Raw genomic sequence first — 17,495 nt, forward strand, 5'->3', positions numbered from 1 at the left:
GGTCCAAACGTGTTGGGCTGGGTCTGAGCCCAAAGTCCTGATGCTTGCATAGTTGCAGGCTTGGGCTCCTAGCGAGGAAGCATTAGTGAACGTTGATAGGAAGAGCATCATCAATATATCCTTGAACACTTTTTAAAATAAGTACAAGTATAGCACTTTTTAGTGTGTCTTGGTTGAAACTAGGATGTGAAATAGTGTGTGTGCTTTAGAAGAATTGCAAAGTATTCATCAATATGAAACACCCTTCTAATTATAGTCTGGTTATCTCACCACTTAAGACTTGGTGTGGTGATCTTTTGTCTAAGGTTAATCTTTAATGATTATCTTCTGCTTTTGTCATGTATTACTCTAATCTGAAGGTAAGTTTTTAATCTTCATAAATATGTAAAATTAAGAAGTACATGTCAGTTACTTTACTGATCTAAACAATGAAGAGAAGAAGTCATGGTATCAAGCTCTGGATAAATATTCAGGTGTAAATGTACTTAATCTAAAACAATTTCCTGCACTGGAAAAAATGCAGTGGCTTGAAGTACAAATATTCTTCCCTGCTTCAAAAAAAAATGCATCAGCCAACACAACTGTTCTTTGTGGTTTGCTACTAGCATGAAAATCTGGCATTCATGTAAAATACTCTTATAGGAATTCAGAAGCATGATAACCAGATCATTTGCTTTTTACAGCTAAAGGCTAGAGGAGACTGAAAACAAAGCTGAATTGCATTCTTCAATTTTATATTGATGATAAAGAACAACACTATTTTAGAAAACATGTATATCATTCTTTCTCCTCATCAACTAGGGACTGCTGCATGAAAAACAATCTTTTGTGTCTTATGCAGCTGGAGAAGATAGAATCCTATTTTCCTCACCTGAAGTCACTAATCCTTTCTTTGTGATGACATAATCACTTTCACAGCAACCACTTGTAATACCAGAAGCATTGTCAGGTGAGGAATAAGCAGCAGGAGCAAGTGAAGTCTTAAATAAAAATTCTGTTTTAGGGCTTGGTCCCATAACTTTCACTCAAGTGATTAGCCTCATTACTTGCACAGTCTTCACTTTGAAGTGAAAGGTTGCAGGACTGGATCCTAAGTACTCACTAGGAGTTTGAAAACTTCCTTGATACCTACATGCCTGAAGACTCATCCCCAAATAAATAGTTTTAATCAGTTCCATGTGTCCAGGTATTGCTGCTCCTGCACATTAAACCAATTAGTATCTTTCCTTCTCATTGTTGTTCCCACCCATACTGCCCTTCTCTTGAACCTGGGACCTCTGCTTTTTGCTTCCAATCCCTTACTATTAGAAGAGTAATAGTGTGTGGGGGGGTGGAGGGTGAGAAAACCTGGATTTGTGCTGGAAATCACTTTAGATAAGCTATTACCAGCAGGACAGTGGGGTGGGAATAGGTATTGTTTCATATTCTCTGTGTATATATAAAGCCTGCTGCAGTTTCCACGATATGCATCTGAGGAAGTGAGCTGTAGCTCACGAAAGCTTATGCTCTAATAAATTGGTTAGTCTCTAAGGTGCCACAAGTCCTCCTTTTCTTTTTATTAGAAGAGCAGTGGCTTAGGGCCTGCTCTACCTTTTTTTTTTTGGGGGGGGGGGCGGTTTCTCCTTCCATTCAGTAACAAGTAGCCTGAATGGATCTGCTCCCTTATTTCCCTCTTATGTTACTAAAGGAATGGATTTGTTGGGGCCACTATGCTTCTTCTCTATTCCAGAGACTGCCAACTTCTTTTTTCTCATTTGGTCCCAAATATCTGCTTGCCTTGGGCGACCAGTTTTTTTTCTATCTCTGTCTCTTTAAGAATAACTTCGCAAAATCTTTCACCATGTGTCAACATTACTTGGAATAACTTAATGAAGTTTTTGCCATGGTATATGTTTTGTCTTAAAACTTTGAATAACTTCATAGCCAGTAACAATAAACAAAGGGTTCTTTCACACCTTTAAGTGTCTGCCTTTTTCAAATAAGGTACACTTGGACCGAGAAACTCTGATTTTCTTTTTGTCAACTTTTGTTATAACATTTATATTTATGATGGTCGCTAAATAAAATTACTTAACCTGCAGATCTGAGGGAGTGCTTAAGGTGCTTAGTGCATTTTTTTTAAGTTGGTCTGGCTTGTGGGTAGAATTCATTGGTGATGAACATTGCCTCTTGACAGGCAAATATTTACATGAAACTGACTTTTTGAGATAAGGCCAATTTCTTGAAAGTCTAAGACTAACATTTTTAAATAGGAGTATATGTAACAGTAAGAATTTATAGTTCAAGGCCAGAAGGAACCCTCAGATCATTGTCTGGTCTACATATCACAAGCCATTACATTTCATCCAGCTATCCCTATGTTAAGCCTAATGATGTTTGACCCAAGCATTTCAGTTCTCAAGACTTAGGACATGTCGACACTGCCTCTGGGAATGAGCCTTCCAACCTGGGTCTACAAACTTGTGCTAGCATGTCTTGTGCCACCTTGCTAAAAATAGCTATGTAGATGTTGTGGCTTGGGCAGGGGGATCAGGCTCTGGAACCTGGGGTCTGTGAACTTGACAACCCAAGCCACAACATTAAACAACATCTGCAGAGCTATTTTTGGAGTGCTAGCATGAGTCTGTGGACCTGTCAGGGAGGCTTGCTCCCAGATGCACAGTAGGCATGCCCTAAATTGTATTCCATGGACAGAGAATAGGCCACTGCAATGGGAGGGAATTGATTAGGTCAGATGCATAAATGATCCACTCCCCGTGCTGCAGATAATGGTCAATCTGACAGTAAGGAAAAATGTCTCCTGGACCCCAAATCTGGTGGTCAGTTTGACCTGAGCAAGACACTTCAGCCAGGCATCTAAGAGAGAAGATTCTCTGTACCACCTCAGAACACTGATCCATCCCATCCTGTGTTATGTTTCCTGCTCTGGCCAATCAGAGATGCTTCAGAGGAAGGCAGAAAACCTGAGAGTACACTTGGCCAGTTGTGCATGGGGAGAGGAAATGTGACTAGCTGAAAACCCTGAGATTTGATTATAGTTATTAATGAATTCTGTGTTTTGTGACTTTTCTGTATCTGAACTTCAAGAAAATATTCTAGTATAAGTACTTGATAAACCAAATTAATTATGTAATTAGTATTCTGAATATTAGCTACACGTACTTTCATATGTTCAGCATATAGTTTAAAATGCATATTTTCATCTCAAAGTAACGTGCACATAAGACATCTTTCCCCTTTACATGACTTTAAAACAAAACAAAACAAACCTTTAAGTTTGCTGGACAGATGAGGACCTCTGTACTTGGGTTGAAAATGTTAGAACGAGGAACACAGAAATAGTGGTACCTGTTGATGCCTTCCTCTTTCAGATAGCTAGACAGATTTTTCTAATGCTACACATAGTGACTTAGCTGTTCTGTATATTAACTTTGATAGGACAGAAGCATTTTTAGTCCCATCAGCACTTTTAAAATGTACCCTAGTATGTTCTAGGGATGTAAAATATTAAATGATTAAACAGCTAACCGATAAGTACTAGTCTTACCTTTTAATATATTACAATTAACGTTTAAAACAGATTAGGTATTACAATGTCACAATTATTTTACCAATGTGCACATTTAAAAACTCTGGAGATAGGGGTGGGGGCATTTGAGCTTGCAGTTCCAACTCGAGGCACCACTGGAGCAGCCCGTGCCTGGTGGGGAGGACACCCCCCGCTCGGCAGCCCCCTTCCTTGCAGCTGGCTGCAGCAGTGGGTCTGCCCTGGCACTGCTGATTTCCTGGCAGTGATCCACCAAACTAGCAGCATTAGGCAGCACCTACTAACCGGGAGAGTGAGGGGTAGGATCAGAGCAAGGCGCATGGTGCCCAGCCCACTGTACTCCACTTCCAAGAAGAGACAGTAGGGTGGGTGCTCCCCCCAAGCCTGGGGTAGATTGTGAAGTTAATGATTAAACGGTTAACCGATATAATTTTAATAATTTAAATGGGTACTTTTCAAAAATATTTACATCCCTAGTATGTTCGGACTCAAGTGGGTTTTATTGTGTGTGTTCCTTTTCTCTGCGAGTCTCATGTTCTCTAAGTTTGCCACTGAGATGCCCTAATGTATCAGTATTGAGAACTTTTCAATATGCATAGTGGCAAAAAAATCCTTAATTACTCATAATGCTACTGTCCCTCCACCTCTGTTGCCAACCAGCCGGATGGCATTGGTGAAAATGAGAATTCCTTAGTGGGTCTGATATGGTTTATCTTTATTTTTTGTGTGTGTGATGGTAGTAGTAGAAGGGAATAATATGCTAGCTGCAAATTTGCATTGTAACAGTTATATAGTGCATCATAATGTTCTATACCTATGACAGGAATAATAATAATAAAAGTCTCTGCTCCAGGAACTTATACTTTTATTTTAAATGTAATGCAAAAAAAAAAAATGACAAATAAGTAGTGGAATAGGGCAGGAGAAGGGTTACCTGTTTCTGTCCTACTGCCCTATCTTTATGATTTCAATAGGTTATTTTTTTAATGGTCAAGTTTCTCATTCCTTGTAAGCAACAAGAAAATAAGTTTTAGGGCTCCATCTTAAACACTTCTATGAGTAAAGTTAAGCATGTTCTTGCGTAATTACATTGATTTCAATAGGGCCACTTTTTGCATAAGTGTCTGTAGGAGTGGGATTTTAAGCGGGACTTGGAAAACTACTAGCAGGAAGAACTATTACTATGCCTTTTTGTTAATGGTAGAAGCATTAATCTTAGACCTGAGACTTTTTTAGTTCTACAGTAGAGCTCTTGCCCAGGAATTTTGAGACACTTGTCTGCTTGCTGGCAGCGTTAGCCATAAATCTACAAAGTATATGTCATATAGTGTAAGCTGGTATGGTTTCTCAGGTATGCCAGCAGGTGTTTTATTTTCACATAGTACTTTGTAAATGTTCACTTAAGCTGCAAAAAAACAGTAGCTATATTATGGACTACATTTTTCCACATTATAATTAATTATATTTTAAAAGGTCTAATGAATCTCAATTTTACTGTTCAGATGATAGATGCATGCATATTTCTGATATATGCTGATGTAGGACAGCAAGCTAGACAGTTGGTTTTGATTTAATACGCTCTCTGACAGCATTTATGTTTTTGCACTAGGAAATGAAGTCATCTAAACTCAGAGGTGTTCTTTTTTTATTGACAGGGTGATGAATGATTTAAGAGGGTGCAAACAACTCTGATTTGTATATCTTGTACTTGTGGCTACTATATTCTAGACATGGCAATCTCCTGACCTCGTTCTAAAGAATATTAGAGAAACTATTAGTGATTAAGAGCTAAAGGAGAGAGAACCCTGGGGCTGAATCTGTTTTGTAGGGGTATTGACAGAAGTGGTGGTCTACCTCTGTGTAATGGCTACAAGGATCCATCTTTCTGAAATCTACCTTCTCTTGGCTCATTTCCAAACACAGTATTCAATAAATAATAATGTATACCTAATAGTTTTAGAGCATACTGTATCTGTGGTGCTTAATACTTCCAGAACTTACAGAAATGAAAGTTCTAAATGGGGCAGAGAAATAAACACTCTAAAAGTAAAATTCCTGTTACCACAGCATTCCAGTATGTTTTGTTGTGTGGAACAAGAGAGAGTAACTTAGTTTTCATTAGACAAATTTAGTGAGCAAATGCCCCAAGCATAGTCCGTGTAAGCTAACAGTGGTCTTAGAGTGAATGTCCACACGGATTTCACACTTGGCATAGATGTACCCCATACTGAGAGCAGTATCCTTTTGGACCAAGTCTGTGCCCTCCTGCCTCAAGGCATAAAGGGCAGAGCAGGCCCAACTGTCCCTCAGTTCCTTGTTACATGAGACAGAACCCCTACAATGTCCACTTTCTCTGTATTGTGTAGTATTCCTTAGGCTTGTATATACTATTTAGATAGTGTAGTTTCTGTTATACCCCCTGGCAAAACATATGTATTTTTTAAAAACCTTCAATCAGTGTTGGTGAGGCTAACCCCTTCTTTCCTCTCCCATCCTGTCCCCCCACGCCCTCAATTAAGTGCAATTAGTATTATGGCAGAAGTCAAGTCACCAGGATTTAAGACCTGTGTGATGTTTCAGTACCTATTAATGACAGACACTAACAGTGATTGTTCTGTCTTGGAAGCCAAATCCTGGTATGATGTTCCATCTGTTGCTCTTTCTCCGAGCACACTGAAGTGAATGAAACCCTGAAGCTGTTCTTCCTAGAGAAGTTGATACATGCTCCCTTGGGCACAGAGAGAGAGAGGCTACAACCAAACCTCAACCATTGAGGCAGTCTCTCTCTGTGACCTGATGAGCCATGATTTCATCACAAGCTCCCAGGCCACATCCACTCTGAGACCCCGTTTGTCTGCCATTGCATCAGTGTGGATGTCTGATGGGCAGAAATGAACACTGTTCCAAAGATGATCCAAGGCACAGGTTGCTGTCCCCGGCACAGGCAGTCTGAGATAAAAGGGTCATCAGATGGATAACCTGTCTTGGATTCATTTGACTGAAAGCCATCAATCTGAGAAGGCCCTTTTGACTCCTGGTACCAACTTCTATGTCGGCATATGTGGTACCCTCTTAACTGGCTGACTGCATTGCCTTTAGTAGTGACCCTTTGGTATTGACCCTGGCACTGAGTGCCTTGGTATCCAGATCCTCAGCACTGAGTGCCTAGGTGACCATAGCCCCAGTACCTTCCACTTTGATATCAGCTACCTCTATGGTACCTACTACCTCAGCACTATCTTGGCATCTAGGTCTTTCAGCACATGTATGACTTATGTGTATCAGTCACCTCTTCTTGAGATACTGAGGGTAATTTCAGTTTGAGCTGTCAGTATGCCAGGTTAGAGATGCCAAACTCCTAATCCAAGACAGGGCACAACTGACAGAGTGGCCCCTTTCAGAGGAGTTTTCCTCCTTTTCCTCTTCTTGCTGAGCATAGCAGAGACTCACCTTGATCACCTTTCCCTCCCTGGCTTTTGCATTGGGAGCCAGGGAAGGATGCTAGGGAGGAGCCCATGATAGGAAGTAGAAAGAGGCCAGGGGTTTGTAGGGATTATCCTACTTGGTACCCCTCTGTATCCTCCACTTCAGTATTTCTAGCTTTACCAAGAGTGATCTTCTTGCATACCCTTGGGTGGGCAGCCATATTCCAGGAATCTGGTTTAATTAACTGTCTACAGGGCTAGGGCACCCTTTCCAAAGAGACAAATTAAGCTGCTTCATGCAAGCCAGTTGATACATGAGAGGCAGAAGGAGGTGACTGAGGAAGAACATTAGCTAACAGGGGAAGAACTGCTGCAATCTCTCCATCCTCCCTAGATGAGGTAGTGAATTCACCCATGTGTGCCTCAGTTGATTAATTCAAAGTATTTTGGAACCTGATGAAATGCATGGCAGAAACTTTGAATAGCCCCTTCAAAGTGGTTCAAGAGAAGCAACACGTGTCTCTCGTGGTGGAGGACTGACTGCATGTCACTACAGGCAGTGCTAGACATGTCTGACACTACAGCATGCATGATGGCCCCTGCAATAACCATGAGGAGGTCAGCATGGCTTCAATCTTCAGGGATCCACAGCGTGGTCCAAGTAAGAAATGAAGACTTCCTATTCAAGGGTAATGAACTTTTAAACAATTAAATGGATGAGACCCTTCTCCTCTTCCTTAAACTCTTCAAAGTCACAGCCCTATTTGGGCCTCTCCATCTCCACCTCACGGTGGAAACAGTCATGCCAATGGCCTGCCTTCAGACAGTGCTTCCCAGCTCAATATTACAATGAGTCAAGAAGACCTCAGAACTTCAGAGGAGGAGACAGACTCCATCATAAACAACTTTGTCTTCTGTGTTGCCCCACAGTTTGGGGCTTCCACCAGGCAGCAGACATGATGACCTTGTCAAGATCCTGGAAGAATGACCTGTGGCTCTATGTGCTTAACACTCCCACCCCTTCTTTGGCAACTACCTATTTTTATTTTCAGAAAGATTGGCATTACCTTGGACTGGTGGATGTTGGAGATCATAAGCAAAGAGCATCGTATCCAGTTCCAATCCCTTCCCTGTCCCTTTTCAGGAATGCTTCTCCTAAGAGACTGTTCAGATAAGAAGTAGACTCCCTTCTACAATTGGGAGTGGTGGAGAAGGTGCCCTTGGGGCATAAGGGCAGGGGTTTTATTCCCTTTACTCTTATCCCAAAGCGGAAAGGGGGTTAGTGACCATCCTGGATCTTCAGTATGTCAACGTCTTCATTTGCTGTTACAGGTTCCTACTTTTCAATGTATTGGATTCTCAGGACTAGAGTGCAGCTATTGATCTCCAAGATGCCTATTCCATATATCAATCCATGCAGCTCACAGGGAGTACCTCAAATTCCTGTTAGGAACATCTCACTACCAATTCAGGGTCCTGTCCTTTGGTCTTTCTGCAGCACCAAGGATGTTCCACAAGTGCTTCAGAGTTGTGGCCGCTGATATAAAGAGACAGGGGACCCAGGTCTATCCTTACCTCAGTGACTGGCTGATTCCAGGAAGATAATCAAAACAAATGACGACTCGATTCAAGTACTTCTGAAGTTCCTTGCCTTTGTAGGCTTCAAGTCATCAGACAAAAGTCCCCATGAACTCTGACTCCGAGCATAGAGTTCATAGGAGCGCTGACAGACTCCAAATCAGAGAGAGATTCTAAACAATAAGTCTCTTCAACCAGCTTCAGAGACACCCAAGAACATCAGTGAGAAGATTTTTAAGACTTCCAGGACAGATGGTATCATGTCCTTATCACACAGCATGCCATACTTCACCTACACTCCATATTTGGTGGTGGTTGCAATCAGTGGATCTACCTAGCAGACACCGCATGGATGTGATGGTCATGTTTCCCATAAGAAGTCCTCTCCGCATTGAACTGTTGGAAGAACCTTCTTCATACATGTAGTGAGCCTTTCTCTGCACCTCTGCTTCCCAAGATTTGGGTTACAGATGCCTCTATTCAGGGATTGGCATGGGAGAGGGGAAGGAGGCTCATCTAGGTAACCTTGAGATTCAGGTCCTAAAAAGTCCTAGCACTCAGCTGTTTGCCTAGCATGTAAAAAGCATTCCTGTCTCTACTTCAGGGATCCATAATACAAGTGCTGACAGCACCAAGCTATGTATGATGTCAAGTGGCAAAGGGGCACAAGATTGTACTCCCTCTGTCAGGAGGAGGCAGTGCCATACGACTTTGGAATGGGTGCATTTTGAACCAGATCCTACTGGTGGCTCTGCACCTTTCTGGTCTTCAGAACATCCTGACGGATCAACTTGGTAGGCAATTCTCTGACAGCCATGAATGGTCCATAAAAGAACTAGTTTCACAGATTTTGCTAATGGGGATTTCCAAGAATTAGATGTTATGGCAAAAATAAGTATCAGACATTGTTTCAGACTGCGTTCAAGCCAAGGCTCCCTGACAGATGACTTTCTCATCCTCTGGATGCCAGGACTGATGTATGCCTTTCTACCTATTCTCATGATACCAAGAGCACTGAGGTAGAACGTAGGACTGATTAGGATAGCTGCAGCATGGGCCAGGCATTTCTGGTACTTGGATCTATTGGACTTATTGCTGCAGCCCCCATGGCTGAAGGGCTTTGGCTGGCACTCTCCTACGGCTCAATGGGCCAATCTAACCGTGTGGAATCCTGGCTGGCTGATGTCCACTTAAAAAAGCTGTTCAACTGAAGATCAGAACTTTTATTCTCCAAAGCAGGAAACCTTCAACCAGACTTACTTGTGTAGCTAAATGGACAAGGTTTTCTGTTTGAACAATTCATCACCAGCTGTATACCTTAACACCTGTTTTAGTAATACTAAACTATTTACTATTCCTTAAAGGCTTCCAATCAGATACCCATTTTGATAGGACTGTCCTGCGGTCATTATCTAATGCCCATCTCCAAGCAATTAGTCACAGAATGGAATCTGCTGTGTGGACAGGCAATTGAAGATAGAGCTACCATTACTGTAGAGAAAATAATCTTTCTAATTCATTACATTGCCTAAACAGATTATGTCAGATTATGTATGGGTCATTACACAAAGTAAAACTATTTCCCCATGTTTATCCCCCACCCCCAACTGTTCCTCAGACTTTCTTGTCAACTGCTGGAAATGGCCCACCTTGATTATCACTACAAAAGGTCATCCCCCCCCCCCGTCCCCTCCTCCCCCCGCTGGTAATAGCTCACCTTAAGTGATCACTCTGGTTACAGTGTGTATGATAACACCCATTGTTTCATGTTCTCTATGTATATAAATCTCCCTACTGTATTTTCCACTGAATGCATCCGATGAAGTGAGCTGTAGCTCACAAAAGCTTATGCTCAAACTTTGTTAGTCTCTAAGGTGCCACAAGTACTCCTTTTCTTTAAGCAGATTATGTGCATGCTGTCACAAAGCAATGGAACCCATTTCAAGCACCTGGTAAAGATAGAATGCTGAAACAGAGGAGCATGCAATAGAGTTGCCAGGTGTCCAGTTTTTGACCGGAACGCCTGGTGGTTCTGGTCAGCACTGCCGACCAGACTGTTAAAAGTCCGGTTGGCAGTGCTGCAGGTCTAAGGCAGGCTAGTCCTTAACTGTCCTGGCATCACTCTGTGCCCCGGAAGCGGCTAGCCGGTCTGGCTCCTAGGCAGGGGGGCCATGGGGCTGTGTGTGCTTCCCCCACCCCAAGCACTTGCTCCGCGCTCCCATTGGCCGGGAACCGTGGCCAGTGGGAGCTGGGGTGGTGGTGCCTGCAGATGAGAGCAGCGCGTGGAGCCTTCTGGTCCCCCTGCCTAGGAGCTGGACCTGCTGGCTGCTGCTTGGGTGCTGAGCAGAGCCAGGGCAGGCAGGGAGCCTGACTTTGCGCCACTGACTGGGAGCTGCCCAAGGTAAGCCCATGCCCCAACCTCAAGCCCCCTCCTGTACTCCAAAACCCTCATCCTCCATCCCAGAACCTGCACCTCTACCTGGAGCCCTCACCCCCCGCACCCTAGCCCCGATTCCCCCTCCCGCCCTCTGGAACACCCTCCTGCACCCCAAATCCCTCACCTCCAGCCTGCACTTCCAGCCAGAGCCTGCACTGTAACCTCTTGCCTCAACCTGGAGCGCCTTCCCACACACTGAACCCCTCATATATGGCCCTACCCTGGAACTCACAACCCCAGCCCAAAGCCCGTATCCTTTCCCAACACACTGCCTCAGCCCGGAGCCCCCTCCCACACCCTGAACTCCTCATTTCTGGCCCCACTCTGGAGCCTGCTCTCCGTCCTGTACCCCAACCCCTTGAGCCAGCCCAGTGAAAGTGAGTGGGGGGGGGGGAGAGTGAGTAATGGGGGGGGGGGAAGCAAGGGTGTTTTGTTTTGTCCAAGTAGAAAGTTGGCAACCGTAGCATGCAAGCACTCCCCAAGAGCTACCTGCTTTTGAAATGGATGCTGTCATTCTGTCACAGAACAAATGCTCCATGGTAGGATCTGTGGGGGCAATACATTCAGAGACAAACGCACTCTTCCAGATTTATAGCAAAATGCTTGTCTAACAGGAAGGCAAGCTTTAAAATACAAATGTGAGACCATTTATGAAGTTTGACACCACTATTTGAAAGGAGAGCTTTATAAAAGACAAATCAGAATTGGGACCCACACTTAAATCAAGCCAGTAGGTCACTCCTAGCCAGGTGTTCTGTCCTCTTTGCCATCAATACATGCTATGTTTGATTTTGAGGAAAGTGGAGTAGAAGCTTGCATTTCTAGTCTTGTGGTGCTCCTTACTTCCTTTCTTCTCTGAGGGCAGAACTCATGGGGTGTTTGTGAATGCTTCTTTGCTACACCACTGGCTGTATGTGATTTGTAAAGGAACACAAATGTGAAATCTAATTAACAGTATTACCAACCCCAAACATCCAAAAAGTGAGTCAGGGTCCCCAAAATAAGATCTTGAAAAAATAATAATTTTGGTGTGTTTTTTTTAAATTTTCCATGTGTGCACACCTTCAGGATTCATGTTTTCAAACTCTTCTCTGCAAGCATAAGGTCTATTTCCCCATGTTTATCCCCACCCCCCACTGTTCCTCAGACGTTCTTGTCAACTGCTGGAAATGGCCACCTTGATTATCACTACAAAAGGTCCCGTCCCCCCTGCCCCCGCTCTCCTACTGGTAATAGCCCACCTTAAGTGATCACTCTGGTTACAACCGCATTTGCTCCAACCCCTCAGACAGAGACAAACACCTACAAGATCTCTATCAAGCATTCTTACAACTACAATACCCACCTGCTGAAGTGAAGAAACAGATTGACAGAGCCAGAAGAGTACCCAGAAGTCACCTACTACAGGACAGGCCCAACAAAGAAAATAACAGAACGCCACTAGCCGTCACCTTCAGCCCCCAACTAAAATCTCTCCAATGCATCAAGGATCTACAACCTATCCTGAAGGATGACCCATCACTCTCTCACAAATCTTGGGAGACAGGCCAGTCCTTGCCTACAGACAGCCTCCCAACCTGAAGCAAATACTCACCAGCAACCCCACACCACAGAACCACTAACCCAGGAACCTATCCTTGCAACAAAGCCCGTTGCCAACTGTGTCCACATATCTATTCAGGGGACATCATCATAGGACCTAATCACATCAGCCACACTATCAGAAGCTCGTTCACCTGCACATCTACCAATGTGATATGTGCCAGCAATGCCCCTCTGCCATGTACATTGGTCAAACTGAACAGTCTCGATGTAAAAGAATAAATGGACACATCAGATGTCAAGAATTATAACATTCATAAACTAGTTGGGGAACACTTCAGTCTCTCTAGTCACTCAATCTCTGACCTAAAAGTCACAATATTACAACAAAAAGACTTCAGTGAGAGACTGCTGAATTGGAATTAATTTAGGCCTAATTAGAGACTGAGAGTGGATGAGTCATTACACAAAGTAAAACTATTTCCCCTTGTTTATCCCTCCCCCCCAATGTTCTTGTTAACTGCTGGAAATGGCCCACCTTGATTATCACTACAAAAGGTTGTGTCCCCCGTCCGTCCCCCCCCCCGCGCTCTCCTGCTGCTAATAGCTCATCTTAAGTGATCACTCCTCTCCTTACAGTGTGTATAACACCCATTTTTTCATGTTTTGTGTGTATATAAATCTCCTGACTGTATTTTCCACTGAATGCATCCAATGAAGTGAGCTGTAGCTCACGAAAGCTTATACTCAAATAAATTTTAGTCTCTAAGGTGCCACAAGTACTCCTTTTCATTTTTTAAGAGTTTCTCATATAATCATGAGACTCCAGAAGGGAGGCTTAAGGAATAACTTTTTTTTAATGATTCAGTATTGCCAGCTATCTTGATTTTTATCATGTTTCACAATCTTTGGTGTTAAAGTACTTTCAGTGACATCTGCTTCTTGAGTTATCCTTCTTTTATTTTCCTAAAATGTATTTTTCCTTAATTGTATGAGACGTCCACAAAACAGACACAGTGCATATATAAATTGTTCAATATTCAAAGTAATCAAGCTGGAAAAAAGCAGAAACTTCTTTCCTTTGATCTTTTAATTTACAGTAGGTAAAAAATCTTAGGTATGATTTCCTCCTTCGTGCCCACAAATGGATGTCTGTTTAATTTGAAAAATGAGACTAGGTGAGGGGATTTTCACGGGTTGTTGGGAATATATTTAGTGCCAGTTCTCTTTTAGAGAGCTGTATGTAATGTTATAGGGAAAACTTAATTGCAGCAGAATTAATATCCGTAGGTAACACAAGGTTGACATGAACTACGTTTAACAGCAATAAAAACACTCCTAAAGTAAAAGTATATATTTCAAAATATTTTTCTTACAAAATTGTGAACTGTTTTTATATTAGCCCCTTTGACTATAAATCCAGCTTTCAAATAATGTCTCTTGCCAAATTACAGTAATTACATTTTTGTCTAATGTTAGGGTTTTTTTTGTTTTTGTTTTTTTTGTTTTGTTTTTTTTTAAACTTGCTCATGCCGGGAAGATAAGATAACAAAGTCCCCAAAAAGAAATTCCCTTCTTAAAACTTTAACTCAAAGATTGAGTATGCAACTGTGGTTTTAAAGTTCAAACTTTGGTTTGACAAAATTAACACAGTAAATGTTTTGGTGACATGAATGGTTGTCAAAATGTTGGTATTGTGAGGGGGGGAAGATACTAAAGCAGGGCTGACAGAACATTTCAGTTGGAGGGAAAATGAGTTCTCAAAGCTTGTGAACTCTAGTTGGAAACAACGTAAGTGCCTAATCCTGTGAGGAGTACCCTCTGCTCCCAGGTTTTGTCTGTATACCAAGAACTGTTAATACTAACTCATGACAAGTTGTAGCGACAGTAGAGGGTATAGTGTAGATAGATAGTATGGTGTCCAGCATTTATTTATTTTACCATTATGGAGTCCAGGCTACAGTACTGCTTCTACCACTGTTACTGCTGGTGGAGTTGCACTGATAATGCATTGCAGCTGTAAAGTTTGCCAGTGTAAACGGAACAAATTTGTTCCCAGTGGGAACATAGCTACAGTTTCTACATCTCATTGCTTAGTTTGGAACTTATTTTAAAAATAATGCAGCCCTCGCCCCTTTCTGTTTTTGTCCTCACCACCTCCTCGTCCTCTCCTGTGTTTTTGTAGATGTTCCTCTCTTTTTGGTGTCTTTCATATATTTTTAAAATGTAGAGCTCCTGAAACTGCAGGATTGGTGGCACTGGAAACAGAAGTCCTCTTCATGCAGATAAAATAGGATAGTGCAACTTTCTGCATGCTACAGTGCTCATGCACTATACTCCAGTTGCGGAATGATCACTTTTAGAGATGAGGTCAATCTTTTTAATCTTTCTCTGGTGAGACTTTCATCAAAGGTAGATTGTGATGGTGATTGTTGTGTTGTGAATATCTGCAGTTGACCAGAGACTAGTAACTCTTCTGTGCCACTGAATGCTGCTGACATGAGATGGACAGTGGTGAAAAGTAGCAGAAATCCTTATCAATCCCCTCAGCTTCTTTTGACTTCAGCATTTTTTTTTCTTCTGAGTGCAGTCTCTGGAATAATGGTATTTAGGTATAGCTATTCTGGGCACTCTTTCACTTTATTTTAGACTGCTTTATTCTCTCTATTGTGTATTTCAAGTTTACTTGTAAGTATGGATTGACAAATTCCAGTGGGAGAAAATAGGTTCAATGTAAGCAAAATGAAAACAAGTGTTCATGTCTGTATAAATTTAAGGGACTACACACAAGGATATTTCCTTCTGTCCTCTCACTTTATATTCTAATCAGTGGTTGAAAGTTTCCTTCAAATCTGTAGCTTTGGTCTCTGCCCAATAACCTTTTTCTCTTGCCTCTTTACCAGGGCTGTCCACTCTTCAATCCTACAGCAAACCTACTTATAAGCTAAACCTTTTTACGTTCTCTCTTGACTGAAGAGAGATGATCGATCTACCCCTATGATCTTTATAGAAAATCTGTGCTATGGCACTTCAGATTAAACCAATAGGTGTCTGTCCTTTCAGTACTCTTATTCCACAAGAATGGAGTGAATTTCATAATGCCCCCTAACAAGTCAGTGAATTTGTGTATAACTTGTCAATCCGTGGTGGTCATTTTCAAAGCACTTGCTAATTACTTGTGGTGGCTTGTAAAGTGTTTTAATCTTACTCTCAAACTGGATGAATGATAAATGCCTTATTTAATTACTAGGTTAATGGTCTCCTGCAGTGGAGAAGACATTGCCTTTGCGTTAGTTAGCTTCTGTTGTTTCACAGGTGTAAATGCCATCCCAAATTATTAGTTACTTTCCAAGAGATTGTATTTCAAATCTAAATAGAACCTTTCTTATTTCCCTGCTCCTTTGTTCTGTAGAAACTACCTGGCGTTTACAGTAGCTGCTGGAATTCGGGCAGCATTGACTTTTGTCATAAGACAAGGGTATTAACCTTCATCATCCTGACCTAGGTCATGTGATTGAGGCCAGGAATTAAAGTCCATTGCTTTCCAACATTCCTGTGTGACAAACCCTTATTGCTCATGGCATAGTTTAGTATAACAGACTATAGGCCCTGTTTCTATTTTAGGGAAACTTTTTAACTTTCCACCAGTGCTGGTAACGTAGGGAGCCCTAGCGTAGACAAGCTGCTGGCTTCTACTGGCATTTTTAACATTCTCACCTATTCCTGGTTCAGAGCAAATCTGATTGACGTAGTGTTAAATTCCGGCTACATTAAAATTCCGTTTTGCTAACGCTGTGGTGGAACTGAACTGGATTTGGCAATGGTAGGGAAACTTTTAGAAAATTTTCCTACTACAGAGAGGAAAATGTTTGTTTAAATGAATATTGATAAGGTGGTAATTGTAATAATCATGTTTCTTTTACAACTAAACACTCTAGAGTTGGGTTTTTTGTTTAACTCATCACTATTTTGAATGGTTTTACCTTTTCAGTGAGCTTGGACAAACTACTCATTTTCACTTTTTCTTGCACACAACATGCTAGGACAAGTCAAAGATACAAATTTAAACATAGTGGGAATTCAGCACCTCTCCTTTCTCAGTTGTAACCCATGTTTTGTTAAATTTTCGAACACATGAACCTATTAAGTCTGAAAAGGCTATTCAAGTGGATTTTCAATGGAAATACGCTAGCTATTTTTCTTCTTCCCTTCAAACCCCCCCCCCCCCCCCCAAAAAAAAAAGAGTACTGTATAAATGAAGATTATTTTATAGAAAATGTATTCTGTAATGGAAAATTGCCCAGATGTTTTTGGCTTTACTTCCAAGGCCATGTTGCTACCTCTCAGGATGGTAGTTGTCTGTCTTAATGCCCTAGCTAGTTCCAGAGTTGGGTGTCTCACATGAGAATCTCAGATGTTAAATATTTTTAACTAAGTTCTAGCCTTTGTGGTTGTAGAAAAGTCTGAGATGTGGTAACTCTAAAAGCACAAAAACTAGAAAAAAAAAATTAAAGAAAAAAATCCAAATTTATCATTTAAAATATCTCATGGTTTTCTCTTGTCTCATGATTTCTGAATGCTTGGGCTTGGCAATACTGAGAGTGCCTCTGTTTGGACTGACATCAGAAAAGACTTGCCTAGCGTAAATAGCAAAATACAGAATGGTTAGTTTAAAACTGTTCCCTTTTTTGTCACTTTTTGTATTTTTCCCCCTCTTCTCCTCTCCTCTTTGACCTCCTCCTCCCCCCAATACTGAAGGGCGCATGCTGGTCTGGGTGCAACTCATGGATTACAACCACACATTCCATTGCAATTAAACTTTTTTCTTCCCCTTCTGATTTTGTTACAGCACTGTAGTGACCCCAGGAGATGACTTCCAAATTAAAATAGTTTTCTATTAATATATTCTAGGGCTGTCAAGCAATTAAAAACGCAAACCGCGCGATTAAACAATAATAGAATACTG

General features: G+C 41.8%; 1 protein-coding gene across 3 annotated transcripts in view; it reads left to right on the forward strand.

Annotated features, from left to right (window-relative positions):
* The window catches only part of PAWR (pro-apoptotic WT1 regulator), a 141,168-nt gene that overhangs the window by 2,295 nt on the left and 121,378 nt on the right, over window positions 1-17,495 (forward strand). The window lies entirely within an intron of this gene.

Source organism: Lepidochelys kempii, chromosome 1 (genome assembly GCF_965140265.1).
Source record: "Lepidochelys kempii isolate rLepKem1 chromosome 1, rLepKem1.hap2, whole genome shotgun sequence".
NCBI lineage: Eukaryota > Metazoa > Chordata > Testudines > Cheloniidae > Lepidochelys > Lepidochelys kempii.